The sequence below is a fragment of the Hylaeus volcanicus genome, chromosome 4 (genome assembly GCF_026283585.1).
Source record: "Hylaeus volcanicus isolate JK05 chromosome 4, UHH_iyHylVolc1.0_haploid, whole genome shotgun sequence".
NCBI lineage: Eukaryota > Metazoa > Arthropoda > Insecta > Hymenoptera > Colletidae > Hylaeus > Hylaeus volcanicus.
The window spans coordinates 12,972,002-12,982,008 of NC_071979.1; the positions used below are offsets into that span (position 1 = coordinate 12,972,002).

Below are 10,007 nucleotides of genomic sequence, written 5' to 3' on the forward strand. Positions count from 1 at the left end.
TTTTGTTTCCGCAAGTATTCGTTGTATCCAGAGTTGTATTTTTTTAAACGTCAGAAATATATTTGAAAGTGTACAAATCGGTCTCCACGTTCCTCACCTGGATCCCAACAAGTGTATCAATGCACAAGCATGTTATTTCGAAGAATATTAGTCATTTCTATTTTGATCTGAATACATTCTTTTCCCCTGGATTTATTCTATTAATTTTGTAGACCCACCCTGTATGTCTGATTGCTCAGAATTCAGAAATTTCCTGATATAGCAAGACCGACGCGCAATGTGTTAAATCATGCTGGTGAACAGAATGGAGAAACCAAAAATAACCGATGGAAAAACGGTGTCAACGATCAGTGCGATGAAGCACCTGAATTAACCGCAGTTTAGTGTTTACGAAGTTCTCGACAATGTCTGGCGAGCGTGGAATCGATAGCAAAATGCGCAAAAAAGGTATCGAAGCCAGCCTTTATCGACGAGCCTGACGAAGTGTGCACGTACATCGTCGAACGGTGATCGCAAAAGCAATAGTTAGCGCGGCTGAATCGCTCTTTTCTCTCATGTATCGGACCCACCGCGAGCATCGTCGAATCGGCCTCGCGGAGAATCAACTTCCTCCCGTTAGCTTACCCATGCGAACCTTGTCCACGTTCTCTGAAAATTCAATATTCCCCGTGTACCCATCAGGCGAAAAACGCAGTTTCCTACGTGCGTGAAATTCAATCGAGGTCTCGCAAAAGCCCTTCGGATTTCAAACGAATTCGTATGGTGTAATCGCGAATATTACGTGCCATTGGATGACGCTCCATACGTGAGATAATATTCCTTGCTCCTTATACAATTTACTTACTGTCATTCCTGCGGTGGATTGTAATATTTCAAGGCTGGCTTCGTAGACAATTTCCTAGATCGTAAGGTAACCTCTACCAAGGGATTACGTCACCTTGGCGTCGACATAGAGAAGCGAGTCGCAGAAGTATTCGCAGTTTTTAACCCTACATGAAGCCACATGGTTGTAAAATATGAAAACAGGAATCGCATCGTTTTATAGTATACGATATATCTTTGAAATCATTTAATCTATTTATTTTTCTTTAATTTTTATAGTTGCATCCACTTGCATTATTAACAATCACGTTAACTTTAATGAGTTCCATAATAATTGTCAAAGATTAATATTATAGGGGAGTCTCTACGAAGAATACGGTATGGAGATTCGAATCCACGATCTTCGGATCGACAACCGACCATTTTACCTCCACGACCAATCCCGCACCCTACGATTTGTGGTCTTCTTTGACTCTTTATTCTTGGGTATGGGGACGCGGTATTACAATATGTCTGAGGAAAGGAACGATGTTTAACTAGAATTAAATAAATATTTTCAAAATTAAAGTTTTATGGCTTAAAAAGTATTCTACATTTTTGTCACTTTTTTCACACACCACTACCTTGTCATTTTTCAATATTTTTTTTATTTTAGCTCAAATTATAATCACAATTATACAGATTAAAAATCTTTTTGATTTGTTTGATTCGAACAATTGCAACGACCGTATTCACGTCTGCTATGCGGACAAATTATTTTAAGGCGCTCTGGTTAATTTACGACAATTCTAAATATAACAAACGTTTTTACTTAGAAAAAAATTTGAGAATATATGTTAAATATGTATTGATATACAGACATAGTTTGGGATTGATATACTATATACTTTGAAAAAATGTTCTAATATCATCTAATTTTTAAGAGGCTACACAAGGAAGCTCCTTAAGCTTTGACCATAGGCAGGTACACATTTTAAATTTACCTGTAATACTACCTTTAATACTCGACTACCTTTCCATACAACAGCATAGGCTTGCCGTTTAATGGAACAATTATTATACATTGTGTACAATAATACATCAGAATGTGAAAGAAAATACTCTCGCAATTTTGTCATTCATCAATATCTCATTGTATCAAACTATTGTAGTCTGTAGTAAGACGTGTGTGTCTCGTGTCAACAAGGTTTTGTTATCAAAAATGCAATTGCATTCGATGTAAACATTGATCAAATTATGATGGCCGACTACAGGAAAATTGGTTTGAAAATATTATCGAGCATTCTGCGCAAGCTCGTTTGTATTCGCTTGCGTACAAATTGAATGCGAAAGAAGTGAATAATGTTTCATAGACAGAGTGTTTCGAAGCTGGCTGCGATATTGGACGGGCCAGAATGTTTTCGTTCTTTTATCATGTTCACTACCAACTAACAGCGATCCATTTGGCAGCTGAATATTTATATTAACCTAGTAAAATTATTAAATAAGTGTCGAATCTCGCGTTCAATAATCGACAGTAGTTCAGATTAGAAAATCTGCATAGCTTTTAAACAAGCCGAATATACAGGGTGGTCCACATAACGTACTCGCACCCACGAACTCCTCAAGTATGAATTGTATAAAACAACTTTTTATACAGAAGTTGCACGATTTTAAGAAGCACATTATGTAGTGTATATTCCTTTCATAGATGGTGGCGTTTTTGAGATTTCCAGGTCAGCTTCGTTATCTTGAATGAAATGCTATATTCTTTATGTCAATATTTCGAAGAATGTAGAATTCCGAATTTGCAAAATGAATGCCTGTCTCGGCTACAGGCCAGGCAGTGGGTACATTTTCCTCAACATATACCCTCGACTAATAAAAAGGAATTTCCTACAAGAGATGCCGTGTGTGCGTAAAAAATAATATAAGAAGTAAAACCACTTGGCAGTGCAAATAATATCTAGTTCCTTTACATACTCCAAAATGTTTCGAAATATTTCAAACTTTACAGAACAATAAAATTATTATTTGTTAATTTTATTTAGTTGCTTTCATTGTCATTATGTATCAGCCTGATTAAATGTTATATAAAAATCGAAATTTACTGTACTCTTTCTCAGCTTCCACATCACTGTTCACTTGAGCGAAATTAAATATTGGGTTGTCCAGAAAATTCGTGCCAATTTTTAAGAAAAATGCAAAGGCACATTTGAATTTTGATATATATTTATTGAATTATATAAATACCATTTTGTTCCACGACCTTTCCACCTTTTAAGGGATGCACCAATGTTAATTGTATTCAATCATTTCAATATAAACAGACGTGTACCATCTACCAAAAATCGGCACGGACTTTCCAGACAAACTAATAGTATTTTTTGGACGCATCAAGTTCTGTTTCATTTGTGTGTCACGGGGTTAACAATCGTTCTGCAGTTTTTAAAGTTTTTTACATTTTCCTCGTCACTTTTCGTTCTGCATAAATCATTTTAAAATGCTCTGATGCATCACGCGGTGATGTTTAGTTCTGATCCCTCTTCACATTTCTGATCTAACATTAACTCGAACCTCGTCTCCCAAGATCCTCCACTCAATCTTCTATCTCCATCGTCCTCTCACCAATTTTCAAACTATTCGGGAGTCGTTCCTGCATTCGAAACCCATGAATCCGCGTCGGGCAATTCTTTTCGACTAATCCTCCCAGACCCCATCGCGCGAGTACCGCGTGCAGGTGCACGCGGTGCAATCTAAATTCATTTAATCATCGTTAGGTTCATCGAGTTCTCCGACGTAACCGGGCTCCGCTAGCGAATGAACACGTATCAAACGAGGAAATTATTGGATTCGGCCGGAAATTGTGAAATTCCCGATAGCGACGATCCAAACTGATCGCGTCCCCTCCAGCTTTTACAGCTCGCTTTCGACAGAATTTCGTGCCCCCTCGCAAGAATTTCTAACCCGTTCTAGCAGAGTTGCTCTGGAATTCCGTGATCGTGTCGCTTTGGCTCCTTTTAACGAGCCGATACCCTTTGAGCCCGCTTCTCGGCTTACGGGGCTGACGCTCGCGCGGCATAAAAGCGAATGGGAAAAGCTTTTTCACGGTGGACGTAACGTGATCCGGGGAAAAAAACGTTAATGAGCAGCGGCCGTCTATTGTTTAATGGTGGTGTCCAGGGGCACTTCTCCGTCCTGCGCGTTCGAGTGCTTGCCAGGGATTAAGCTGTTAAGTGTACCAGAAGTACGGTTTTAAAGTGTTTTGTAAAGGTTGCTGGGAATATTTAGCGATAGAAAGTGTTTTTGTGTGAACAAAAAAGATTCTCTGCCGCCCTGTATTGTATTGAAAAATTTCTCGAGTCGTGATATCAATAAATATACAAATACGTACTAGCTGTACCTGCCTACGCGTTTTTTAGTATGTTGCAATAATTAAATCAAAATGAAAATTAATCGAAACTGATCAATCGGAACACAATGTTCAACTAATTATCGTGAATTATGAAACATTTACAATGCTAAGTGACAGCAACCGTCAAGAATCACGTTCAGTATTGAGTGTGTTGCTGTTACGTTCATCAGATGACGCTGCCATTGCGGACAAAAAAACTGTTTTTATAAAAAAGAAAACGTTTTTAACTGTCAGGCGTGACATAGGTATATAAAAACACGCGCGTATTCGAATGCAATATTATGTCAAAATTTCAAAGCAATAGGTGAAGGACTTTCGGAGATTTAAGATTTTGGAACGAACGAACATTTACATTTTGATTTATATAGATTGTATCGGTTGCCCCACCTAACTCTTACGTACTAACCCTTAGAAATTAATTGCCCCTCGGACTCCAGTTTTTTTACCAAAATATAGATTGATTGATGATATTTGATCGAAACATAGGCGAGAGAAAGGTTTACTAAATCATTATTTTTTAATTACATTGTTGTATCCAAAGGTTTTTAATGAATATCTCGAACACTAAGCGTCTCCAGCGGTAACACGTATAGGAAAAAGTTGTTCCGAATAATAAATTTGATAACATATTTCAGAATCATCGAAAATGTAGAATAAAATTTGTTCATATGACGATTTCTGTTCGAAACAAAATAAGTTTGAAAATTTGTGGAATAAGCGTGTACTTGATTTGCTTTCAGTTCAACGGATTTTATTATTTTACTGTTCGGAGTAGGAGAACACTTCCATGTTTCTTGCAATATTTACAAACCATTTTCAACATGATGATATCTCTTACATCGATTTTACTTTCTTCTTATGTTTATGATCTACAATGAAATCCGTCGAGATGGAGCTGGTCCAAGTGCACGCATACTCGACAAATTCTCAAACTTTCAAGTTTCAAAAAGAAAGCGTCACATGAAAAAATTTTGTTCTACATTTTCGATTCAATTTTTTACGTAGAATCACCCCCTACTCGCTCGTTCCACCAGTTACAGGATACTCTGTATGTCCCACTATGGTCAAAAAGGTTAAGCAAATCCCAACTTATGATAAGTGTGAAATAATCAAGACGGATAAACGCGGTAGTTCTAACCTTGGAAGGCCTTGTCCTAAAAATTCCTGCATAATGCCAAGCAAAAATAGGATAACGATCTACCCATCATAAATTATATTCTTTATTCAGGTTTTAAGCAAATTACGCCGGACGCGGATTCATAAATTCTCGAGGTATTCTAGCTCGCGTCTCGGAACGCAGCTATTTCTCCTATATTCGGATTTCATTTCTGGCTTGTCTTGAATTTTAAGAGAATCCTCGCGAGAAACTTCCTGGCATACGTCCCGAGGAAATGAATGCGGCGGGTTCCGTTTCAAACAGCGAATCGCTACGAAACGTTCTGTCAGCGTTCAAGTTTCTTGAAAGCAACCTAATGAAACAGTAAGAAACGAGACATTGCCTCGTGGCAACAGAGTACAAACGTAAACTGAATCGATTTCGCTGTTCTTCAAGCAAACGAGACAAATTCTTTGAAGATCGTAGAAAACGATTTGCTGTAGAAACAATGAAATTGCTAACTATGTACAAGGTGTTCGGTAACGGGTGGTATAAGCGGAAAGGGGGTAATACTACATGAAAAAATAAGTCGAAAATATAGAATAAAATTTTTTCATGTGAGGCTTTGCTTTCGAGAAAATCGACTTTGAATTTTCGCCGGGTACGGGTACATTTCATCATACCTCGTTGTAACGAATCTCACTATATCGTTGACTCGATGGCTATTATTGCAGTTTAAGTTTGTTTTAATCGTAACGGAAATTAGGAACACATAATGAAATGGAATGTCGAAGTAATCATAAAGTTTATTATTACAGAAATTGCTGAAAATGTTGCCTATTATGCCGAATACATACTTCTGCTCTTCTAATTAAATTTCGATACACGCTTTCTAATGTACTCGATCGTTTTAATGTATGAAAGGCTACAATAATCTTTTCTTTTAATTGCTCACAACTTGTGATTTCTTCAGAATACACAATTGATTTAATATGACTCTTTCTAACAGTAAGACATTTCCACTTACATTAGATTGGTCAAAAAGTTCGATCGGTTTGTCGTGGTAGTTGTCTCTCTGCAATTCGAATGATTACCAACTTTTTGAGAACTTCGACAAACGAGGAATCATGAATTGGTCCAAAAGGTGGGGAAGGATTATAAATAAAATTCAAAGTCGATTTTCTCGAAAACAAAGCCTCGCATGAAAAATCGTTATACTATATTTTCGACTTATTTCTTCATGTAGAATCATCCTCTTGTCGCTTGTACCACCAGTTACCGAACACCCTGTATATTGGGCTTTTTCATGTACACTAGGAGAAGGAAATATATTTAATCTTCATCATGATGACCATTTTGTTTTATGATCCTTCCCCACCTTTTGGACAAATTCATAATTCTTCGTTTGTCGAAGTTCTCAAGAAGTTAGTAATCATTTGACTTGCAGAGAGATAACCATCACGACAAACCGATCGAACTTTTTGACCAATCTAATGTAAGTGAAAATGTCCCACTGTTAGAAAGAGTGAATAAATTGTGGTACACTATCTATCTCTGTGCTTTTATTAATGTGAATGTAATATAAACATGTAATTATGAAAAGTATAAACGATAACCATCTGTCATTAACATAAAAATGATATAAAAATGCGCTAATAGACAGAGATAGATAGGTTACCGCGGTTTTATTTTTCTGTACGAGTAACTCGCAAAATTAATCACAAGGTAACACTGTATCAAATTTTCTTGGATTACGGCTTCCTGAAAACAAGTGATACTCGATCAAAGTCACTTCATTCGTTTCTTTCCATCCTCCCGAGAAACGTATGAAACAGCCCTTATTTTTAAAATACTTTTGAAGTCAGGTTTTCAAAAATAATGATAAATAACGCAAGTGATCTAGATCTAGATAGATAACTTCCACGGGATGATTCGTGGCTCGTTGTCAGTTTTTCTAAAGTTAATTAATTTAATTTCCCATCGCTAGCATTTATGAATCGCGATACTTTCTTCGATAGAAATTAAATTTCGGCATTACTTACATACTAATGTCTTTGAGTTCCTATCGCACTGTTTCATTCCTCAATATAATACGATATTTTATTATACATAAGAAAATCTTGTATGTATTATTTCCCACACTCGAATATACAGGGTGTTCCCGGATTAAATGGCCAAACTTAAAAAATGATTTTAGGATCCCGGAACAAAAAAATTTCCTTTAGAAATATACTCGCAAAAGTTTCACTCAAGAGCTATTGACTTCTGAAGTTATAGAATTATGAGAATGAATAATGTCGAAATGTCCCTGTCCTTGTTTTGAAGATCATTGACACGCTTTTGTGCGTAAACAAAAGTATATCAATGATATGCCAGACGTAACGCCATTAGACTTCTTTGTATGGGGTACACTCAAGCAAAACGTGTATGATGTGCCTGTTAATGATCTTCAATCATTAAAACGAAAGATAGTGCACCCATGTGAAGAAATTACAGACATTCAATGTCGATCACACATTTTGTCACCGATAGGTGCAGTACTTGTTGATAGGTGCTGGATGTCATCAATTTGAGCAAAACATTTAATAATTAAAAAGCATTAAAAAAATTACTGAAAAGCGATTATTTCTATTATTATTATTTTGTAATTTTTTATTTCTAATTCCTAATAGAATAACTTCAGAAGTAAATATCTCTTGAAAGAAGCGTTTGCGAGCATATTTCTAGAGGAAATCTTTCTTTGTTTTGGAATCCTGAATTCATCTTTTAAGTTTGGCCATTTGATCCGGGAACACCCTGTATATGTACCGCAAGTGCGTATTTTCGTGTAAATTAAAACTTTAATTTAATTTAATTTTTAATTTACATATAAATTGTGTTTCTCCTTTCTATATTTGTTTTAAACTCTAAAACTTTAATAATCATATTATTTTTACTTTTTTTTTCATTTCATTGTTTACAGTAGAAAACGTTATTGGGATACAGTTCGCTAAAGGTGTAATTGCGTTATCTTCGTAATTGATAAACTCATAATTATTTCAAAATTCATTTGGTTTACATTAATAGCTTTGCATTTTCGATTTGGTGTTCCATAGATAGAAATGGTGATTAATTATTAATTAAAGCGAGTTCTCACGCGACCCATCGAGTTTGCAGTTTTAGTTACCGGTACGAGAGATCTCTACCGACGAATTAATTTAAACCGTTAAATCCCATCTTCCAAAGCGATAACGTGCAACCACTGAGTCAATGTCCGCGAGGAATTTAATAGCGGAGCGGGTAAGTCAAAGCTGGCTTATCGCCACACTTGGCTCAACTCGATTGATAAATGTAGACAAAAATTGACGAATAACGTAATATCCATGCAGTTCGCATTTGTTGTTAAAACTTTCAAGCTACGTACGCAAGAATTTTATTGCATTTGATTAGTGAAATTTAAAAGAAATAAAACATTCCAGTCTTTGTGGTAAGGAATAAATTACAAAACGTGATTACAAGTACGTTCGTAATTACTTAGACTTCACTTTTCCATGAAAACACGATTTAAATGCAAACTAAGCGTATAAAAATTCAGTTGGAAAGTGTACCGTCTACTCAAAACCCAAGAAGACTTCAAATACTCTAATTTTCTGTTACATTTTAACAGTATTAAAATGTTGCAACTCTGTCTCCTTCACACTATTGATTTATTAGCAATATTCTATGAAATACAATTCGATTTTAAATTCAACGTTCATTCAGAATTAACTCGCATTATTCTTCTCGGCTATTTTCAAGTATCTTAACTGGATAAGAGATACTGAAATTCCTTCTTTTTATTTTCAGAGCAAAACGAACAAGTAACGGTTTAATTCGCCTTTTCAATTCACGTTGAGAGCACTTGTCGGAAGTAGTAATCACCTCTTTGTCTAAATATATATAAATTTTTAGATGGGTGATATAACAAGTTATACAATTGGTGAATTGAGTGCATAAAAATATCATATGTGTGTTCTCGATTCGTTAAACATCCATTTCACTGATTTATCACGAAAGGATACGATTTCCTAAAAATGTTATATATCTATTCGTTTAGCGGTAGAGACCAACAAGGAGTTTTATTATTTCTCATACCGTTAACATATTAATTTAAGATAAGCTGTACCTACGCATTGGTCCTTCCCACAACGACTCGGACATCTAGCGTAGAATTCGATGAATGACTTGTGTGTTCTCAATATTAATGAAAAAAGTGGAATCAACCGTCAAATGTATCGCTTACCTTTATCCTGGGGGACCATTCGTCACGGGTGTGCCATCGAGAATGCTTAACTTCCCACACACGCCGCGTTTATTCCGCGCGGAAAGCTAGCGGCTTGTTGGGCAAATTATTTGAACGGAAAGTAATAATCACAATCCCAGCTGCCCCGATACGGAATTCCCAACGAACGACTGGCAACGACCGGTCTACCTAAACTATTCGTTCATTATCGCGTACCTCGTCAGTCGCTCATTATGCCCTACCGCTCTAACAGAGTCTGTTTTTCCCTCGAATGGACTGCCCTATCAAATGTACATGTCTGTTGCCATTTTCGATATCGTGCCCCGCAGGATGTCCAGACGTGAACGCGTTTCGGGACTGGCACCGACTAAACTCCTGGCGACTGGCAACCCGTAGGACAAACGTACCTCCGCCTCCTGCGCCTGGCGCCTTTC

General features: G+C 36.5%; 1 protein-coding gene across 1 annotated transcript in view; it reads right to left on the bottom strand.

Moving 5' to 3' along the window:
- Positions 1-9,936, bottom strand: part of LOC128875844 (uncharacterized) — a 196,338-nt gene extending 186,402 nt beyond the window's left edge. Inside the window, exon 1 of the mRNA XM_054121775.1 lies at positions 9,574-9,936. The gene's annotated coding sequence lies outside the window, so the exon portion shown is untranslated. The remainder of the gene's footprint in view (positions 1-9,573) is intronic.
- Positions 9,937-10,007: the final 71 nt, after the last annotated feature.